The sequence below is a fragment of the Psammomys obesus genome, unplaced genomic scaffold, assembly GCF_907164565.1.
Source record: "Psammomys obesus unplaced genomic scaffold, mPsaObe1.curated_primary_1811, whole genome shotgun sequence".
Taxonomy (NCBI): Eukaryota; Metazoa; Chordata; class Mammalia; order Rodentia; family Muridae; genus Psammomys; species Psammomys obesus.
Window position 1 is genome coordinate 11,324,035 of NW_026592510.1, and position 22,441 is coordinate 11,346,475.

At 41.2% G+C, this 22,441-nt stretch overlaps 1 pseudogene; it reads left to right on the top strand.

Moving 5' to 3' along the window:
• The first annotated feature begins 688 nt into the window (after positions 1 to 688).
• LOC129681880 (cytochrome c-like) lies at positions 689 to 998 on the top strand (annotated as a pseudogene).
• The last annotated feature ends 21,443 nt before the right edge of the window (positions 999 to 22,441 follow it).

Below are 22,441 nucleotides of genomic sequence, written 5' to 3' on the forward strand. Positions count from 1 at the left end.
AAATCGTATTTGAAAAGAGTTAGAAGCATGCTCCAAATGCCAGGAAGGACACAGCAGTCCTGAGTTTCGCATGCTTTGTGAACATCTGCTTGCTCTTAAAGCTAGCTCATCTAGTACCATAAAGTAGGGTTTAGTTTCAACAAATCTTCCATATTTTTATATTGGGCTGACCCAGATACAGAGGTTTATGAAATGTTGAAAAGGAAAATAGCATATGTAGATATATGGATATACCAGAAGCTGACTTTCCAAACAGTATTGATTGAAAAGTATGATATGGACAGTGGCTTAGCATGTGAATGCTGAAGCCAGATTCCAGCAGCTCTACCATTCCCTACAGGCCGGAAGGCCTTGGAGAAGTTCCTTAATTTCCCTGAGCTTCAATTTCCCAATAAAATGTATAAAAATGTCCTATCAGGGCCTCCCCTTCAGCTGTCAGGAGGAACAGATGAGTTTCAAGTGCTATGGTAGTATTAAATTTCATCACTGTCATTCAATAATTTTTATTTTATTGGAATACTTAGGTAGAGAATTCAAACTAGGTATCATGGGTTTCTATCAAACCCATGTTTGTTGTTGTTGTTGCTGCTGCTGCTGCTGTTTAAGAATTAAAAGAAGCTGGAGAGCAGGATATCAGTCTTTGGGATGTAACATTTGTGGTGTCAACCACCCCAGAGCGAATTAAAAAATGGGTGATATTGAGAAAGGCAAGAAGATTTTTGTTCAGAAGTGTGCCCAGGGCCACACTGTGGGAAAGGGAGGCAAGCGTAAGACTGGATCCATGGTCTTTTGGGGTGGAAGACAGGTCAGGCCACTGGATTCTCCTACACAGATGCCAACAAGAACAAAAGTATCACCGGGGGAGAGGATACCTGATGGAGTATTTGGAGAATCCAAAAAAGTGCATCCCTGGAACAAAAATGATCTTCACTGGAATTAAGAAGAAGGGAGAAAGGTCAGGCCTAATAGTTTATCTTCAAAAGGCTACCAGTGAGTAATTCCACTGCCTTATTTATTACAAAACAAATGTTTCATGACTTTTCATGTGTACCATAATTTAATTCATCTACCAAAATTTAGATCATGAATGGCTAACAATGTTTTTGTTGGACAGTTCCAATTTAAGTAAAACTGACTTGTAGCAAAGTGGGTATGACCTTTTTTAAAATAACAACCCAATTGTATATAGACTATCACTGCTCTCCCTTACTCAAGATAAGATTGGACTTAAGTAGTAACGTTCTACTTTCCACAAAGGTGGGGGTGTCACCTCAAACCTATTAAGTGGTTTGTACTTAGATTTATATAACTTGGCATGTGAATATGTTTAAACACAGGGAAAACTCTATCATTGTCTCCCAAACAAGAAGACTCACCTGTGTTTCAATTTGTGTTCACTGGTCTGTTACAGGCAGTGGCTAAACGTCAGGAAGCAACTGTCTGTTCTCGATAATGCTGTTTTAATTAGAATTCCCTATGTCAAGGACGCTGCCTTTTTACCACTGAAAGGCACTGACTGCAGTTTGTGTAAGATATCAAATAAAGAGTATTTAATACTTTAAAAAAAAAAGATTAAAAGAAAGGCCTGAGAAGATGCCTCAGTAAGGTGGCTTCTGTGCAAGCCAGCTGGCGTGAGTCCCGACCCGTAGCACCCATGTAAAGAGCCAGGTGCAGTGGTGTAGCCCCGTAATCTCAGTAACTGGGGAGGCAGAGATCAGAGGATCCCGGGGGGGGCTTGCAGACCATCCAGGTCAGCCAATCAGTAAGCTTCGGGGTGATGAGCAATCCTGCATCAAAATGTAAGGTTGAGCATCAACTGAGACAGATAACCAGATGGCAGCCTCTGGCCTCACACAAGAGTGCATGTGCAAGTTTGCACACATGTACACTCACACATACACGCATGCGCATAGGAACCTACACACCGAGAGAATTAAATGATACATTGCACATAGTATTGTGTCAAATGTTATATGCAGATGTACTTACATGGATTTACTAGCTAGCCAAACCCGCTTTTAGCATACAAATAAAACCCTGCTTTGCTCATCAGGTCTATCACTGAAATCTAGTTGCTGAGTGATGTTCAAAGGAACTTGATGATTCTGCAACAAAAGTAAGTGATCGCTACCAATTTTCATCAATTGTTTAATGCTTATAGCTTCAACTTTCTTTAGATTCACTGCTTCAGGTCACTTTGTGCTCTTATCATGGTCATTTGCATGAGACAGGCTAAGCTAATCTCTTTTCACTTAAAAAAATCATCTTTTTTTTTTAATTCTGCTCTTATTCATTTATCAAAAAGGGAAAACAAAATAGAGCAAGTGATACTCCATTTACAGGCACTGGTTGCTTATAGATTTTTATAGTTGGTGCAGTTCGTCAGGTTTAGCTCACTAAAATCTCCAAATGTCAGTGAATCATCATCATTAGCTCAACAAGGACCTTTCCAAGAAGCACCTGCAAGCAGGCTCCTGGGTGTCAAAAATTCAGGTTGCTGCATGAATGAAGAACTTTGCCTTGCCCCCAACAGTCCACCTGCTTTGCAACCGGAGGGAAAATGCAAAAATGTGGCCGTGTTTTCTCCCTGAAAAACCATTTACTAATTGTCCAGTCATCTTAAAGTAAATAGCAAACTGTTAGCCAAGAGTTTAGATTGTGTGATTCTGGGCAGGTCCCCCACTCTGTTCCTGGATCCTCCTCCATAGTCCAGCAACATTGTCCTTCACATAGCTCCAACTGGCCAACCTCCAGCAGGTACCAACCTTGTTTCAAGGGTGAGCAAGATGCAGATCCATGCCTGATAGACTAGAGACGGCCACCTCTCTGACCAGATAAACATCTACCTAGTGTGAGGTGAGCGCCATTTTCTGTTAATCAACATCACTTTAAAATCCTTAAAATGTTATGTAAAATTTGCTTCTTCTAGGTAAACAAAATTGGTGGTTTTGGGACACATGGTCTATCTTTGGCTGGTCTCTAGTTTCGGTCTCTCTATGGGTTTTCTCTGGTCAGTTATTACACTAGGGAATTTCTTAGGTCTGGTGAGAATTTATTTAAAAGGTTTTAGCCTCAGACCACAAAACCCTTTGCCTGGTCTACCCTGTGAATTACACTGTGTGTGCTATCTCACCCAGTCACTAACTCACACAGGATTTAAGACTGTCATTGCCAGTGTGCAAAATAGTTGTAAGCACTCAGTAAAAATACTCAAGACAGAGCTGGGCATGATGGCTCACGCAGCACTCGGGAAGGTGGATCTCTGTGAGTTCAAGGCCAGCCTGGTCTACAAAGTGAGTCCAGGATAGCACTATATAGAGAAACCCTGTCTCATAATACCAAAAACAAACAAAACAAGACAAACACATCAGTGTCGGTACTGATCTGTTTTATGTTCAGAAATTCTGTCATTGGTGAAAGAGGAACCTCCACACACACCTTAAGAAGGATGAGTCTAACTGTACAGAAACCAAAGACAGCAAATGTCACCTTTTGTGTTTAGTCTGGAAATGTTTGGGGATGGTTGCAGCTCGGTGCTCAAAGGAGCTACCCAGCTATCTGCCCTGGGATCCAGTCTTGCCACTGTCAGGACCACACTTTTCCTCCTTACCTTCTCCATCACATCTTAGTTTTCTAGTCTATAACCAGTACCTCCTCTGAGAGAAGGCTACACACTCTGAAGACCACATCAGATCACAGGGTGAATGTACTTCACTGATCTTTACAAAAATAACCTTACTCCTTGGAAATCAAGATGTGGTTCTCTAACAACGGCACCCTTTAACCTCATTGCCAGATCTCAGTCTGACATCTAATTCTGCCAGTGTGTGCATGGATGTAGGTCAGCCTTAGAACATGATTTTGCAAGTAAGGTCTTTCCTTTTCAGGCAACAAAGTACCTGAGGGCAATGTGGAAGAACATTTATCCCACTAGATGCCTGAAAAGTATTGTTGCTATCTGTCCATAGGACCAAGAGAGTGTCAGTATCACATCTCTGAAAACTAGTGTAAACTCCTGGAAAGAAAACCTCACGGGTGACAGCCAGACCTTGAAAGCGGCCTAGAAATTCTCTAGAAATTCCAGTGGCTAGAGAATGGGTGCAGAAAACCACAAAATGAAAAGGCCTTTAAAAATGCCTTCTTCAACCCTCTGCTTTCCTTTTTATGCATGCATGAGAATGATTCTTAAAACACCATGCAGCAGTAAGTTTAAAATGAACTTGTTCCACAAAAGTGAAATTTATGTGTGAGTGATAAGAACACATAAAGATATAATTTAAATTTAATCGGAGAAGTTTTCTTTTTCTTAGCAATATAATCACGCAGCACACCACAATGCTTCAGTCAGCAACAAGCCATGAAAACAGCAATGGTCCCATAGGATCAGGTTGTCTGGTAATGGCACAGCCATCTTCATATCTGTATGAAAAATTATATGATAGTCACACAGTAGCAAAAGTTGCCTAATGATGTTTCTTGGGATATATTCCCAACATTAAGAGATGCACACATTGTGTCTAAAACAGTGACATGACTTACATGCAAGTGAGTTTTACGGAAAATACACGGTGTTTCTTTGATGGTTGCCTGATTGTTCATTCACTGATTGATCTCAACTATAATTCTGCTTTTGTAATTATTTATTTAATGTATGCTTTTCCAACTTCTGTATCAGTAGGGAGTTGGTGCCTTGAATGAAGTAAAGCATCCTGTGGTAAGTTTTAGTGAAGAAGTTGAATTAATCCATGATAAATAAAGTATGACCAAACCTTGGTTGCTGGGTACCCAGACATCACCTGGCATCTTGCATGTCTGTTTCCTGATTTCCAGAACTAGAGCTACAGGCAGAGTATTACTACCTATGTGTGTTGCCGGATGGCTTGGTAGATTTGTTTTTCTAAAGATAGGTAGGTAGGTAGGTAGATAGATAGATAGATAGATAGATCGCTAGATAAATGATAGATAGATAGATAGATAGATAGATAGATAGATAGATAGATAGATAGATAGATAGAACTTTAAAATGAACAATTTAAAAATCAAATGCCTCTAGGCGGTTTATGGGTCTTCGGACTTACAATCTGTCACTCTTTTCCATCTACATTATTTATTTGGCTCTTGAAGGCTTTCAGTTTCTAATGTCTACTCTGTGGTTTTTATATTGATACCCGACAATCATAGTCTTCATGTAACTCCACCCAAGAGATTCCTAGTGTGGAGAAACTGGGTGGTCAGGTTTGCAGGCTGCACAGTGGTCTGGGGGGTAATTCCTTAGCAAATCCCTTTTTGACTGCGGCAGGTGGGCTGCAATGCCAGCTGCTGTCCACAGGTGGCAGCGGTCCTTCACTGTGGCAAAAGCCTAAAAGGCCAATGTTACCTCTGAGCTCCCAAGCCTGGAACAGGAAATGACACCTGTCTTGGAGCCACTGACTTCATCACCTGCCTCTTCTTTTCTGCCATGTTTAGATGGGAGAATCAACTTGTGTTCCTGAGCTGTAAGCACCCTGTGTTTACAACACGGAAAGAGAATGGCAGTTTACAACTGAAAAGATGTTCCACGTGTTATTTAAAACAAATAGCTTCTCCAGCTCTTCAGTTTAAATAAGAGAGCAATCGAGCAGAAAGAAAAGCTGATTTTACTGTTCATTTTACTCCTAATTTTACCTTTCTTTTAGTATTGTTCTGATGTGCTTCTATATCTCAAACTTGAATGCCCAGTACACTGGATTACATTTTTAATATTACTTTATGCATGTAGAGACAATAGGAAGAACCCAGTTCCGAAGGAGTTAAAAATTAAACATTATTCTACCTCTAGCCAATGTTTACAGGTAACTTAGCATTGGATAGATACGTATCTAAAAGCAAGAATTTATTATTTTATCTTCCTCTATTTACATCTAGGCTGAGTTTGTTTTGTTTGTATTTCAATTACCAAAGCAAGAACAGTCCCACAGTGTAAGGATTCCTTTATAACATATGGCAACATTCTAGATGCTTTTCTGTTAGAATATGATATCACCTACAGCAAGGAATAAGCAGATAATTTTCAAGGGACTAACTTCCCCCAGAGAAAGTTAATCTTGTTGCATACATGACCACTAGCAATGGTGTTTGTCACTGGTGCTTTAAATATTCCCTGGCAAGAGGAATAAAAGATACTCGTAGAAGCAGTGTTCATGAGCAACCCGCTCCTCTTCAAGCTACGTAACATAGGAAACTCTCAAGAAAAGTGTAGCCTGTAGAAGGTGTGTATTACTGAATGGGTGCAAAGCTGCTCTAGATGGGCCACATAGGACATCTACAAACTAATATCTGCATTTCCGGACCAGGAGAAGTGTGTTCAAGACAAATAAACCCATTTAGACTTTAAAACAAAATACAATATGATGATGAAGAGTAGATACAAGCCATCTTAGTTTTCTCCTCTGTAGGATGTTTCTTTCTTCTTCAGTATCACTCAAGAATAAGGCAACCAGTGTGTGGCTTCCCTTGCTTTGGCTGGGTGGCTCTTCATACTACACAAGTTGCACAAGTCTTGTGTCTGGATCCTCAGCTATAAAACATCACACAAGCTATGCAGGAACCCCTCATCTATGTTGTTTTTTTCTCTTTCATTTACCCATTTTTGCCCAGAGCTAGTGGACTACCAGCCTGTCCATCTTCCATAGACTCAGACAACAGTTTGTCTGCAGCTGGACGTAAGGAATAACACATCACCAAGCTGTCTTGTAACTACCACACTGAGGTTAGATTTGGGCATCAGATTCTAACCAATAGCCATAATGCTATACTGTGTGGAAAGGCTTTATGAAGGCGTTATTCCCCTAAACCGCTTAGGGGCAGATTCATATTGCTCATTATCATCTCATAGGGATCCCAAATGAGTTAGCCAAACCTATTGAATCTGAACCACTGTCAAAGAGCCAGAGAATCCTTTGAAAGCAGCATCAGAGCAAGAAGAGGGCACCATACTTGTTATGTCCCTAAAAGCAAAACCTTTACATATATCACCCCAATGAATCCTTAGAACTCTCTGTGCTTAGAAGTTTAATGAGATGGAGAAATCTGAATTCATGGGCTAACTTATCTAGCACTCAACTCCCTCCAGATATTAATCTAGGCCCATATGCTTCTAAATCCTGGAGTCTTTTCACTACTCCTTTCCAATGCTGGCTTTACCTGCTTTCTTGTTAAAAACAAAACACACAAACAAACAAACAAACAAACGAAAACAATTAATCCCAAGACCTAAGAAAGAATGAACCTATGGAATGTATTCTCTCCAATTCTTCTCTAAGGTTCTATTATTATTATTATTATTATTATTATTATTATTATTATTATTATTTACATTTTATTAACTCTGTATCCCACTCCTTCATTCCCTCCCAATCCCACCCTTCCTCCCTCCCTCATCTCCTCCCTGCCCCTTTCCAAGTCCACTGATTATGGAGGACCTCCTCTCCTTTCATCTGACCCTGTTTTATCAGGTATCTTCAGGACTGGCTGCAAAGTCCTCCTCTGTGGCCTAGCAAGACTACTCCTCCCTTGGGGGGTAGGGAGGTCAAAGAGCCTACCATTGAGTTCCTGTCAGAAATAGTCCCTGTTCCCCTTACTATGGGAAACCAATTGGTTACTGAGCTACCATGAGCTACATCTGAGCAGAGGTTCTAGGTTATATCCAATCAAAAATGAGGAAATCATGAAATTTGCAGGCAAATGGTGGGATCTAGAAAAGATCATTCTGAGTGAGGTATCCCAGAAGGAGAAAGACACACATGGTATATACTCACTTATATAGACCTACAAGATATGATAAACATAATGAAATCTATACAAAGAAGATAAACAAGAAAGAGGACCCAGGGTAAGATGATCAATCCTCACTTAGAAAGACAAATGGGAAGTGCATTGGACATAGGAGAAAACAAGAAACAGGACAGGAGCCTACCGCAGAGGGCCTCTGAAAGACTCTACCTAGCAGTGTATCAAAGCAGATACTAAGACTCATAACCAAACCTTCAGCAGAGTGCAGGGAATCATATGAAAGAAGGGGGAGTTGGTATGATGTGGAAAGGATAGGAGCTCCACAAGGACAAAATATATCTGGGCACAGGAGTCTTTTCTCTAAGGTTCTTGAGGGCTGGAAGGAACTCAATGATATCAGCTATGGCTTTGGACACAACAATTGTTTATATACGGATTATTCTTTTCCCTCAGTTCAGTGATAGGCAGCCTTGGCTTTAACACAAAGGAAATTCTTTCTAGGTTATAACTGCCTGATTTCAGCACCAGTAATATGAGTTATAGATTCACTCCTTACAGTCTCAGCTAATTAGAGATACCGAAGGACCAGTCTGTACTTGACCCCTTCTCCCCAGAGTCAGTTCAGGATGTCTCTACAGCACGGCCTGGAATTCTTTCAGCTTGCGCAGCCCACCTGGTCAATGTAGAATTACAATGAAATGAAGAGATTCAGAATTGCAGAGACTATCAGCTTTTCTTCTGAGAGCCCTGGATAGCCTTGCTACCATGGTGTGTGCTGGTGAGCTTAGAACGAACCACTGGACTTTCAAGGAGAATTTCAGATCGACAGCTTCCAAGGGGATGATGGGCCTATATGTTAGTCTCTTAGATACAGCAATTAAACTAGACAGCCCTGGGTTTCAAGAACCTGCTGCTTGGCTAAGGTTTGATATCAAAAGTAAAATCTTCCTTATTCTATTTGAACAAGGTTTCCTGCTGCTAGAAACCTCCCTAGCACAGCCTCAGCCCTTTCCCTCCTTCACTCAAGAAAGGTGAAAGTGTGAGAAACAACAAAATACTAATGGAAGGACTCCAGGACACCCTGTGCGCACTACAAAGGAAGTTAACCCTAATGAAGCCTGCTTTCAGATCCCTTGAGATTTTCATTCACCAAGAGTGGTTTTGTTCTTTGCTGTTGTTTTTCTTTTCTGATTTTGAAAAAAAAAAAAAAAAGTGAATTTGAAAAGAACATCTGTAAGAAAGCTTCAGATTCACGACCATACTACGCTTTCTGGACTTAGAATTCTGCCAGTAAACAATCTACCACCAACATTAACAGCCACAAACCCCTCCATATTCTGTCTTTACATATATGGAATAGTGACAGGCCCACCAGTGTTCATCAGCTGTTTTCCCTATGACCGTGTCTTAGCCTCCACTAATAATTTCTACTAACAACATTTTCTTTGAGACGGCCCGGCTATCATTTGTTATTACAGAGAACATCCATGGAAACTAAAGGGAAGTTACACTTTGACAGAAGACTCAGAAGCCTAGATCCAGATCAATTTCCATTTGTTGATAGTGTAGACAAACTGCTTTAATTAAACATTTGCGAATAATTGTACTTCAATGAGATCATGACCTAAGACTGTCTATCACCACAAACATGTTACATTTCCTGGTAGGCTAAGAGGAGCCTTGAAGTCTGAGAAGGGAGACCACAGTTTTCATACACCTTTCAGGATCGCATTGTCCCTAGATAGCAACTTGGGAGCCCCTTCCGGTCCTCAGTTTCTTCATCTGAAAGAAGCTGCAAAGAGGTTTAAAGTCCTTCAAACATTAACCTATGCTTTTATATATATATATATATATATATATATATATATATATGTGTGTGTGTGTGTATATATATATATATGTATATATATATATATATATATACGTATATATATATATATGTAATGTGAAGCAAAATTTAGTGCAGATTTAAAGACCTGGAACTAATGTTTCTTGATTAGGATCATTCCTAAGTGGTAAGTAAAGCTAAGTGAAGATGCAACTGAGAGAAAATGGAGGCAGACTTGTTATCTGCGCCCCGTGGGCTGCCCTGAAAATTCACAGTACCTATGTAAGTAAGGGGACATTTCCTTGTTTCCTCCGCCTAATGTGAGGAAACAAGTGAGCCCCAGGTTTGCTCACCGTGCCTGTCTGTCTCCACCAGCTTTGACAGACTGTGTCTATGCAGAGAGGTACTTGGCTCCTAAGGCTCCATGTACAATTAGGGAGGCCTTTTCCAGGCTAGGTGATCAGGAGACCCGCCCAGCCCAGCAGATAGACAGCACAACCCTGGCTCTCCTCACGTGAGGCATGCTAGAGAAATGGGCTTCCTCATACTCAGGGAAGTTATCCCATCCTCCTTTTTGGCACATCCCCGTGGAAACAGCCAATGTCGAAGAGTAAGCACCTGTTACAGCTGCTGATGAATGTAACTCCGCCAGGTTGACTGTCAGCAAGGTCAGATGAAAGGAAGCACGGGAGCTGCAAATAACTGGGAGAAAGGAGTATTTACCCTAAACTTTCCAATACTCTAGAGAGCAAAAATAGATGTTTTCTGCCAACACACTTTAATCTTTTCCAACCTGGGGAACGAAGGAATGAATGAATGAATGATGTTGTTTACCCAGATAAAATAAACTACCTATTACTGTCTAGACACAATGAACCACCTATTCCACTCTGCAGAGCTGAACTGCCATTTTACCAATACCCTGGATCCACCTCTCTCTGTGCTCATTGCTACAGTGTCTGAATATGGGGATGCCGAGTTGTGTGTGATTCAACCAAAGTGAAGAGCTTAGGCTGGACCTTGGTTTCTGATGAACCACCATATCAAGCAGTCTGTGAAAAGTTAGCTCACCAGCATTCACTCAGCAGCATCTAAATGACCCCATGGAATGGGCTCTGTGTTAGCCCCTGATAAAAGAGTCTTGAGGAAAGATGGTCATTACAGAACATCCAAAGACACTCATGGTGACTACTAGGACAAAAGTGCCTTCCAGATGCACAGAACCTCTACTCTTGCCTGCTGGAACTGGGGAAAATGTGTGTTTTGGGCCTATTAGGAAGATAAGCAGGTATATGTCTAACAGACTAGTATGGAGATGGAAAGGGTGTCAGAGAAGACTTAAGAAAGTCGATCAGAAGCCAAGTATGGTAGTACATGCCTGAAGTTCCAGCACTCTGGGAGGCAGAGGCAGACAGATCTCTGTGACTTTGAGGCCAGCCTGGTCTACAAATTTAAACCCGAACCAGCCAAGGCCACACAGAGAGACCCTGTCTTGAAAAACAAACAAACAAAAACAAAAAAACACACAAAACAGAAAAGAAAGTAGATCAGTAGAGGCGTAAAAACAAGAAAAAAAGACTGGTTCTCGGAGGACGGGGTTCAGATTGTGGTAGCCAGTCAACAGACTGGTGTCGTTAAAACAAGGGCTCATCTGCTAACACACTTGAAGGGATCGCGATCAGAACTCAAACCTTTGCTAGTGGAGGGCTCCGTGTGTCTTCATAGCGCAATAGCTGTTCTAGCCACCCTTTACAAACAGGTGGAACACACGGCGAAAACCCCACCAAGTGGCTTGGTGGAAGGTGCAGGGGATTATTGAGAGGAGAAATTGGTACTAGGTGCTCCTGAAGGGAGAGGAAAAGAGTTGGATGAGTCTAACAGCAAGGCTTAAATGTCAACCCCTGGGACCCCCCAGAGTGAAGAATCCCCCATATAACTGCTTATCTGACCGTCTTTCCTGGCACTGACATGGAGAAGTGGGGCTATCCTGTAATTTGAAATGGCACAAAATCAATTCATTTCACCTAGTTAAAGTTTTCGGTGGAATCATGCTGCTACTGATAGCTTACACTAACACAGCGCATGAGGACAGGCAGTGACAGAGGTGTAGCGACATGCAACACTCATGGTTCCCTTCGGGCACGTCCCACCTTCTATTCCTGTCACATACATCACTATAGACTGGAAATGAAGGGCAGAGCCCTTCAGCCTCATGCAACAAAAGCCAAGGCATATAGTGATGTAACCCTAATAACTCATTTGAACATTTGTTACATGAAATAAGAAGTCTTAAAATGAGCTTTCCAGGATGATTAATAACTATCATCTTTGTTCGACCGCGCCAGAAGACCTCAGGACAACAAAGTACAAAAATATGGCACCATTCCTGCCTGAAATGCTGGGAATTGAAAGAGCCACAAAAACCCTGAAAGATGTCAACAGAAGGAACAATTCTAGTGATTATAAATGACACTTCCCCAAACTTCTCCACACCTCCCCCACCACTTGCCTTGAGAAATCCTTAAAGAATTGGTGGACTGTGCCTTCTGCTTGTTAATATTGTGGTTAACTTTGCTTCATTATTATCAGGGTTTGATCCTATCTTACCAACTCAATATTTAGCCCACCGTGTAACACTGATTGTTAAAAGAACATGTGCCTTAACTGGAATACTGACATCTCCACAATTTAAAAAAAAAAATGTAAGTATTTATAATGTATGGTATATTTCCAGCCTTAATAACAGTTGGTACAATACCAAAGCTAAACAGAACAGTTCCACCGGCCTTATTGAAAATTCTTCTATCTTCAAGAAAATTAAAAGGTCACATTGCCTGGCTATGGTGACAGTGTCCCGAATCCTGACTCTGAATGGTAATATCCATTTCCTAATGATAACCTTGTGTCTCATCCCTGCAGCAACTCATGAGAGCATGTCTTGAATAGAACACCGGCACGTAGTCCCACAGAAGTTTCCAACTGTGAAATCCTTACAAATCCCCCATGCCACATGACCCAGTGTGGGCACAGATCTGCACTCAAAGGTCAGTCACTCCACAATCCAAAAATAATTGCAGAGTTATGTGCAGCATCTTCAGAAATGTCAAAAAAGAATTCACTCATAATGGAAGACCAAATTCTTAGGATCCTCTCTTCATAGCTCCTTATCTTGCACTGTGTGAAGTTGACCCCAAGAATGTTTCTTCACACTGTCAGGGGTGTCCAGTCTCTGACATTGCAACTCAATACCATCATCTACAAAGTCCATGCTTGAGAACCATGTAATCAAGTTACAAAACAAAATTGCAAAAAAATAAATTATCTCATGATTTTAAAAGTAAGCTTATGGTTTTTTTTTTTCCTTAGGCTGGACTCAGAGCCATCATTAGCCATGTGTAAGTCACAGGTTGGGCACATCTTCAACCTCCTCAGATTTGGCCGCACCAACTTTGATAGCTTTCTTCTTTTCACCCTTTCAGAATCTTCCTCTGGGTGCCTCTGTCTGTCAATCTCCCTCTCTCTCTCTCTCTGAATGTGTGTGTGAGAGAGAAACAGAGAGATGAAGAGGTTGGGGCTTAAATATTTAAAGTTTTTATTTACTTTTATTGCTTGAAGATGTAGTAAGTCTCCTGGTCAAAATAACTCAAGAAAGCTAAGTGACAGATAGCCAACCTTAGGATTACAACCAGGCTCTTCAGCACAAAGGGTTAGGTAGAATATGTTTCCGTTAGCCAGGATATCTGAAGGACAGGAGAGCTTCCTGCTCAGGGTATCAGGGGGAAGGACCTGTTTTGATGGTGTTGCTTCCGACAAGGGATAGCTCTGACTGGGCTAATCTGGTGCTGGAAGAATTTTCTATTCACTGGCATTCTCTTTCCTGCTCCTTCAAGTATGCTTCTAAGAAGACATCTAATTCTATAGGTGGGATTATTATTGGGGTTAGGGAAAGCTAGTAATGCTGGGATAGAAACCTATCACTTTGTGATTTCTTTTTTCTTCAGGACTATGTACAATACATTTGCCTCTTGATGGGACCTTTTTGCCCACCCTTCCTTATTAACCGCATATATGGCAATGCTAAAAAGACAAATCTAGTAAAGGTGATGCCTGCTATCTCAGAGAGTAAACAGACCCAAATAGTAAACAAACAAGGAAAAACAATAATTTCACAGTTTAAAAAAAAAATATGTGAAACAAACCAGGCAAGGGAAAGCATAAGTGCAAGACCAGGGGCCAGGAAGGCCTTTCTCAAAGACAGAGATCCCTTCCCTGTGGTGTTCCTTCAAAAATTCCAGTCACAAGAAACCTAAGAAAAAAAAATACTTTTGTTTTCTGAGGAATAACAAAAACAAACAGATGTGGGTCCCATTCCCATCTTCCTGATCCATCTCCAGAGAAGGGTCTTCTAAGTTTGTCTTACAAACCTTTGTCCCGGGGGATCATTGAAAGCTAAGTTAGAAATTTTGCTATCTTATATCATTTATTATAATTAGGAAAAAAATCTAACATCTTAACATCTAAACTCCAAATCTTTGGTTGCAAACTGTCATGGGATCTCTGGAAAATTCTCTTAGTGCAGATGTGTGCCAGCTTCTACCAGCTACCCCGAAGCCAAACTCAATCAGAAGGTACCAGAACCCTTGTTCTGAAGATCATCACTAAGTTGTTATTCTTCAAACCCTTTTCACCCACCTACCTTTTGCCCTTGACTTCTGCCCAGGCCACCTTTAACCTTTTCATAATCTGTTCTGTCAGGTGACAGGTGAGTCATCTCAAGGGTCCACGAAGCTGGAAAGAACAGGAGAGGAAAACAAGAAATTTTGTTTAGTCAAGATTTAGGTGGATCTTCACTCCCTTTGCCAGGCAGATAATGTGACATTAATAAATGAAACTAATCTTTTAACAAACAATGGAAACAATTTCAGCACAGCATGTAGATACTGATCAAACTATAAAAGAGGCATTAGTTTTATTTACTAAATACATTGTCACTGGGCTGGGCAGCAGCCAGTTAGAACTACAAAAGGTCGGCGTTCAACTGCTTTGCATGTTACCCTTCAGGGCAAATTACAGTTTTTCTCCTCTGATCAATCTGTAAATATTTAGTCAGTATTTCCGCACCCTTCAAATGTAAGAATTCAGTTGTCACATTACTAACTCCTCAACGCCAAACAGAAAAACCAAGTTCTCAAGATGGAGGAGATAGCATTTGCTTGACACACTGAGCCTGGATTACATATTAAATGAGAAATGCTCTTCTCGAGCCAAGTTCACAGGGGAGTAAAGAACAAGTGACCTTCTCAGCCAATGATGCATCCAATAAACCGGCTGGAAATCTGCCCTGTTTGCACACGGAATCAGAAAATAAAATAAAATACAAAGAATGCATCCCATTCTTCTAATTTCTGCATCTTGCCGCAGCCATTCTCCCCAGAGCTTTGCTCTAACCCAGTTGCCAAGGAGGCTTGAGGGGTCATCCTCTCTGACACACCATTAAGGATCCTGTGGGCCCTCCTGGGGATAGTCCAAAAGCATTCTGTAGGGATTCTGGCTCCTTCTCCAGGCTCATCATATGGAAAGTATATTTCTCTACACAGCTGGCAAACAAATCTCTTTGAAGGAGATAGCCAAGAGGCCGAGGTTGGCCCTCATGTAATGAGTTCAGCATCTTTCCCTCTCCCCAGCCTGTAATATTCTTCCTCCCTTGTAGTTATTATTCAATATTTATGCAAGCTATAAATGTTCAGAGCACTGCATAATGTCACAAAGAAGGCCAACGTGTTAACAATACCTTCTCCTAAGAAATAGAAAGGGACCCACAAGTGACACGCAGAGTTAGAAGCTGCCAACAAGAGTGAGAGAGAGAGACTGCTGGATGGCTGGACTCACTCAGTGTCAGGAACACACCTTAAGCACCAGATCTCCTCTACCCTGCTGTGATTTCAAAGAGGACGTGGCTCTGCCTCTTCTTTGTGGCTCTGCTTTTCTGCATGTGTTTTGTAAACAAAAGCAGACATAGTAGCCTGGAATTAAGACATGCATCATAAACCACAACTCCTATTTCCAGGCTGTATCCAAGGCAGTGGAAGCTATTCAAAGAGGAAAACTTTATCAAGAGACATTTCTAAACATGAGGTCTATAACCTATGCAATGCCCCCACCAATATTTCCTCTAGCCTACTTAAAAATAAACGGTCCTGATGTTCTCTAACAAGGATCTAAATGGTTTCTCTGCTAAACAAGAAATGGGTGCAATAGAAGGCCATCGGAAAACTATCCAAGGTCATGTCACCAGAAAATGACAGAGCTGAAGTCCAACACCCCATTCCCTGGTACAAGCCCACAATTCTTCAAGGGCTAAGTTGTTGCCGCTCCTTGTTCCTTCCTTGGTGGCTCTGGGTTTGGGTTTTCTCTTATTTCCCCCAAATATCTATTTATCCTAGGCATCCCTGAGTACCTTAGCTTCTTTATTTTCCTCTGTGGCTTCTTTGGCTTTTTATTTTTGTTTCTATGTACTTCCTCTGAAATCCTGCCCATAGTCTCTCAAGTTGAAGTCATAAGCCCTTTATGGTAAAGCCCATCACCTCTCAATCCTGCACTGAGGGCAGGGAAAAGGTTACAAACCTTGGAGGCAGGAAACCTAGGGTGAAATGTCAGTACTTCTACCTACCACCTTGTTAAACTCTCCAGCACTATAACTCATCTTTAGTATGAAGGCAAAGACTTATATGTGCAACCTAATATCCATTCCTGTCCATTTTCTACTACAGAGCTTTCTTGCTTCTGTTTCTTCTGGGACCCTGAGTAATAAAGTGGTCAGCCGTGCTCATGAGGAGTCTGTTGCATCTCCACTCTCCAGTCTCTCCATATACACCTTCTCAGCCTCATGTCTGAGACCTGCTTTCCATGTCCAAATATAATCTGAAAAGCTGATCTTTGTATTTGAAATGCATTTGCTCTTAAGACCTGTTGCTATGTTTAAATACTAGTCACCACTCCAATAAAAATTCCAGTATGGACTTTGCAATCATTTTCCTCTTCATCCCAGCCAGAATTAGTCCCCTCTGGACACAAAAACCCCGCCCCCTCTTCCCTATAAGAAAAGAGCAGAGACTGCATCTTTGGTAGGGCTGCTCTGTTTGCAGATTGCCAATGAGATCTGGACCTAGCAAATGCTCAGCACCTACTGGATGAAGAACTAACTGTATTCTACTGTATTTTATTGCTTCCCCATATCTACTGCACATTGAACATCACCTGCCTTACACTACTACTGAGTCAGTTCACGTGTCCATCCCCTCATAGGCAGTGGGTGAGAATATATTAGTAAGCTAGTATTTACATGTCCTGTATTCATGACAATCACTTTAGAAGCTGGTAGCGTAGTATTTGCTTAGCGTGCACAAAGCCCTGGCTTTGATTCCCAGCGCTTCAGAAAGTGGATGCGGTAATTCGTGGCAGTACTGAGAGTGTGAAGGCAGAAAGAACTGAAGTTCAAGGTCTCTCCTGGCTGTATAGCAAGTTTGAGTCTGGACTGGGCTATGTTAAACCCTGCCTAAAACCAACAGAAACAAGGCAAAATAAAAATAACAAAAGTATTTTAAATACTAGGTTCATTAAAAAAAAATACTTCAACTCTGAACAGTGAAATGTATTCACTCTTTTGGTCAAAACAAAGATTTAAACCTCATAAGGCATGCATAAATTTCCTTTATAATGGTAAAAAATTAACATATTGAAGGTTTATTATACATTAAAAATGTTTGTAACACTCGTGGGACCAAATTTATGTTATTTACAGTCCTTGATTGTAACATTAGACATTGTGATAACTATTATCATATCGTGGGATGTCTATTGTTCTCAGAATACCTTTACCACAAAACTAAGATAATCTTGAACCTCAAAATATAATATAAATATCTATTACATGAGAAACAATCTTGTTTTCAATGCTAAGTCATCTCTTTGGGAAAGATTATTTTCAAAGTCAACCCAAGATTAATTTGGAGGTATCTTATTATGACTGAATAGTTAAAAGATAGTTATGAAACAATCACTGCTTTGAATATTCTGTTTAATTATTTTGACAGAAACAAAGTAAGTTTTAAAAGGACACTACCTTCCTGGACCTTTGATAATAGTGTGTGGGGCCAAAATAAAAGTTTAGATTTTGTTTTGAGGGGGAAAAAACACACTGGAAGGGAAACTGAATTAAAATAAGATAGAATCAAAGTGGAGCACCTTTCCCTTGAGGATGGAGTTTAGAAACTGAAAGAAGGGAAGCAGTGTGGGGAGAGGAAGAGAGCAGGAGAGAACCAGGAATGTTTATAGTGATAACACAGGGTAATCTTGAGTGAAAACATCATTAATAAGAATGTTGCTTTATCCAAGCAAATGCCATTAAAAACTATGCATCAACCAGAAATGGTGGTGCATGCTTATAAGGCCAGCACCCAGGACCTGAGGTCAGAGAATTGCTGTACATTCAAGGTCATCCTGAACTTCACAGGGAGCCCCTGGCCTGCCTGGACCAAATTGTGAGACCCTACTTCAAAATAATGGATAAACAAACAAATAAATGGAAAACATGTATACTAACTTATTAAAGATGAAGTTAAAAATAAGAATATCTCTTCACTATTCAACCCATCACTCACATACCTAAGAAAACTCTATCTACACATGCCTTTCAGTCCATATAATGTTGAAGTTTCTGTTTCTCATTCTGCCCAATATTCTGCTTCCCTATCCCATGATCTGTCTCCAGGACCCTCCTTAGTGGGGTTAATAGTTCCTTGAGTGGCATCATTTCTCTCCCAGGATGAGAGTACTTTCTAGTTCCGCCTTGCCTTTCTGGTTCTACACAAACTGCAAGCCTGGCATGGCCTGATTCTGGGAGGTATAGCCGCACTCACTCTTCCAAGCCAGTCAGATAAGATCCACTGCCAACCCTTCCTGGCTGTCTGTCTGCAGTGCTTGAAGGGTGAGGGGAGGCCCCATCTGGATTTCCATTTCAGCATTGCTGCTGCTAAGGCTCATCTTTTGATGGCAGCCAGAGCCTCATAATGGGCCTGTTAAAAGTATTTTTGGTGCAACAGCCTTGGTTATATGACAATATTCTGAACTTAATAGGATGTCTCCCTTCTCTGCCTCCTCCTTATAGTCCAGGACAGACATTGCAACCACTAACAATAGCATCCACACACCTCCAAACCCTCTACGTGGATGTAGCAGCCCCTATCGCTGGCCGTACAAAGTTAAAACTGAGAACAGCTGAACCTTACCACACTACAGTCATAGTGAGCTACATATTTAAACTACAGTTCTGTGCTGTTGGTATCTACACAGCAAGATTGGCTGAGGAAATGTGTCATTTTACTATGCTGGGCCATGGAAGGCACAACTCAGAACAATTCACACTCCACAAAAAGAAATTCAAAGGCAAATACCATCTCCGCTTATGAACAGATTTACTGTTTCATGAACCTCAGAAATAGCAGGTGGGGTGCGCTCTCAAGCTCTCCGACAAATTAAAAGACTCTGTTCCTACCCACCTTGCCCTCATATCCCCCATCCCCAAAAACAAGAAGAGAGAATGCCTTCCAATACACATGAGTTATTTGCATCTCTGCAAGTGATTTCGACAGTGACAAAAAGAAAGAATTTATTTAAGGGAAATCCACACTGAAGACTGGATTTTCAAGAAAATGCTTGTCAGTGTCACGCTACTCCTTGGAGACAAAGGGGTATATCCTAGGGTTTAAGATTTAATGAGAATTTTTTTTTTTTTTTTTTTTTTGGAGAGCAGACCAAATCGTGGCCACAGAAGATAAATTATAGGCAATTAGGTTTGCATTTGATCCAGTTTCCAGCATGCTAAGCTTCACTCACAACCTGTCTTCGGATCCGTGTTTTGCTGCAAAAAGCAACTGTGCTTTGCTTCTGAGAACATAGGGGATGAAATATTTCTGTGTTGATACCCAGAACTCTGGCCATAAACAAGCTCAGATGATGTTTGCAGGCAGCAAAGTATTGGGTTACTGAGTCCTTCCGGAGCACATTTGTCACAACCCCATTGAAATTCAGCTGGGCTGGCAGAGGGGCTCTCATTTGCAAAGAAGAAATGTGAGGGTTACGCCAGAAGACAGGGCTGTGGAGCTAGCAGGTGTTTGTCGTGATTACCAGACACTGGCTCTAAGCCTGGCTAAGCCTGGCTGCATCAAAATTACCTGGAAACACCACTGAAAATACAAATTTCCTGGATTCTGCTTGCTAGAGGCTAAACTGGATCTCCCTCCAAACCCTGAACAGCCTAGTTGCTTTGAGCGTGACTGTGTTTGTAGTCAGGGCCTTTAAGAAAATACCTAAGGTTAAAGGAGGTCACAGGAATGAACCTAAACTAATATAAGAAAAGATTAGGACACACAAGAACGGAGGAAGTCCACCTGAAGTCAGAGAGGATAAGACAGCGGTCTACAAGCTGAGGAGCGAGATCTCAAAAGAAACCAACTCTCCCAAGCTCAGACTTCCAGAGCAATGAAGGACTCGAAATCTGTTGTTTAAGCTACCCAGTCTGTGGTATTTTGTTATGCATGCTGACTGACTAAGATGCTCTCTATAAAATGAATAGATTTTGGAGAAATTCAGAGAAGACATGAGTCTAGCATATTATAGTGGAAAGCTAACAATGTAGACTTTACCCCAAGACCGAAACAGTTTCATTGAGTGGCTTACCACCTTGATCTGCTCTGGCTGTGACCAAGGGTTAGGCCCCACACTTGCCACAGAAACACAGGTTTGCTCACAGTCAAGTCAATTTTTCTTCCTTGTAATTTGCTCCCTAGAAATTCATTGCCACATTTTGGTCCTAGAGTATCAAAGGAAACTCTGAATTGTTTCTAGCAAACCCATTTGAAAGACAGCTCAAATAGGATACTTTTAAGCCATGCAGAAATCTATTTTCTGAAAGAAAAATGTAGGGAGATAAAAGGATCAGGTTAAGACTACTGAAATTCTGGACAATGACTAAGAAAAACAGGGCTGGAGAAACCCGTTGGCTCATGGAATATGTGTTTAAGAAAAAGGGGCAGTTTACAGCACATCATGATGTATTAGTCTCTTTTGAGTAGCTATAACAAAATGTTAGAGGCTGAGTAATCCAAACGGAAATGTGGTTTAGTTAACCTATAGTTTAAGAACTCCAAGAACCAGACATTAGCATCCTGGTGGGGATCTCTTTGGCTATATCACATCATCACAGAAAAGCACAGAGAGTGGGCCATGTAAAAAAGAGGGTGGGAGGTGTCAAAGACAAGGCACAAAGATTGAGAGGTCAGGGGTTCTAGCAAAATAATTTCAACATTGGGTTGTCAGTTAGTTGTTGCTTTTTTAAAAAAAAAATAACTTCCCATTCTCACAAGAACTAATTGGTGACCCGGGGGAGTTATATTAATCCCTTTGGAAGGTGCAGTCATAACCAATTGCCCTTGCACTATGCCTTACTTCTTAAAAGATCCACCAGAGGAACATGATGTAGACATCTGTTTGACTTGCAATGACAAAATGATCAGTGGATGATACACGCAGACCATATTCAAACCATAGTCCACAAACTACCAACTCTAAAGATCCCGGCACACATGGGAGCTGGAAGGACAGGGTCATTCCACCACTTCTCTCTTGGGGTTTACAATGCCTACCCTGTCCATGAGCACAAGGTGGCATCGCTCAGGAGTTCACACTTGAATACCTGCTTTGGGACAAAAGAAGCCATGCAGGCAGCTCCATGAACAGAGTTCCTAAGGCTTCAGAATCCATCTATGTGTGCTTCTGCTTTCACAATAGCCAGAAACCCAAGCCTAAGAGGAAATTATTAAAGTCCTCCTGCAGCCATCATTTAAATTATCCAGTTGGTTCTTTAACATCATGTTTCATGATTAGAGCTCCCCACCCTTAAGATTTGCAACTTTGCATCTTATTTGCCTAGAAGCAAAACTGATCAACACTCCCTCCTACGTGGGCAGAGGTACAAGTATTTCTGTGGCCCAGACCTAACTCAATCTCCACCATCTAATAACTTGCCATACATTGGATTTCCTGGTCATGAATTCATGTATTAATTCAATAAATATTTAATGAGTACATGTTACACTTAGAGCCTATTGCAAGTACTGGAGATGTAGCACCAAACACAGATGACTGAATTCCTGCTCTCTCTGCTTTTAATTTCATGTGGTAAAACAGACAGTTGAGGCTAGAATGGATGGCAGCAACTATTGTCATCTAGAAATGTGTTAGGAGAGCAAATTTTCAGGCCTCATTTACTACTTTGTGAATCAGAAATTCTAGAGATGGACCCAGAAGGTTTGAAAACCATGGTTGCAGCTGAGAATGGTGAAAGGAAAAAACCACCTTGGAACGGATGATTAGTCACAATCTCAATGAGAAAATGCCATCCAAGATTCCGAGACCTGAATGTCACAAGCAAGAAACACATCCTGGTCTGAATTCTCGTCACAGTCCCTTAAGCTCTCCTAAAACCCTGGGTCATTTCCAAGCTCACCAAACACTGCTTGTTGTACATTTCCATCATGGCTGGTTTCATGGCAGTATGCCCTGTGCGTTTATACATGACCCTGTGCTCAGAGGGCCCCAGACAAGGCTCCATGCTCTGTTTTCACCATCCTTAAAGTCTCAGTGATTTTATTTTTTAGCTTGGGTTTTGCCAGTAAAGTCCAACAAGACAGCTATGAAAGCACATGAGTAGCAGCCTTGGGAAAATAGCCATGCACTCCCATTCCTACAGAGCATTCTAAACGCCCTCCATTCCTACAGAGCATT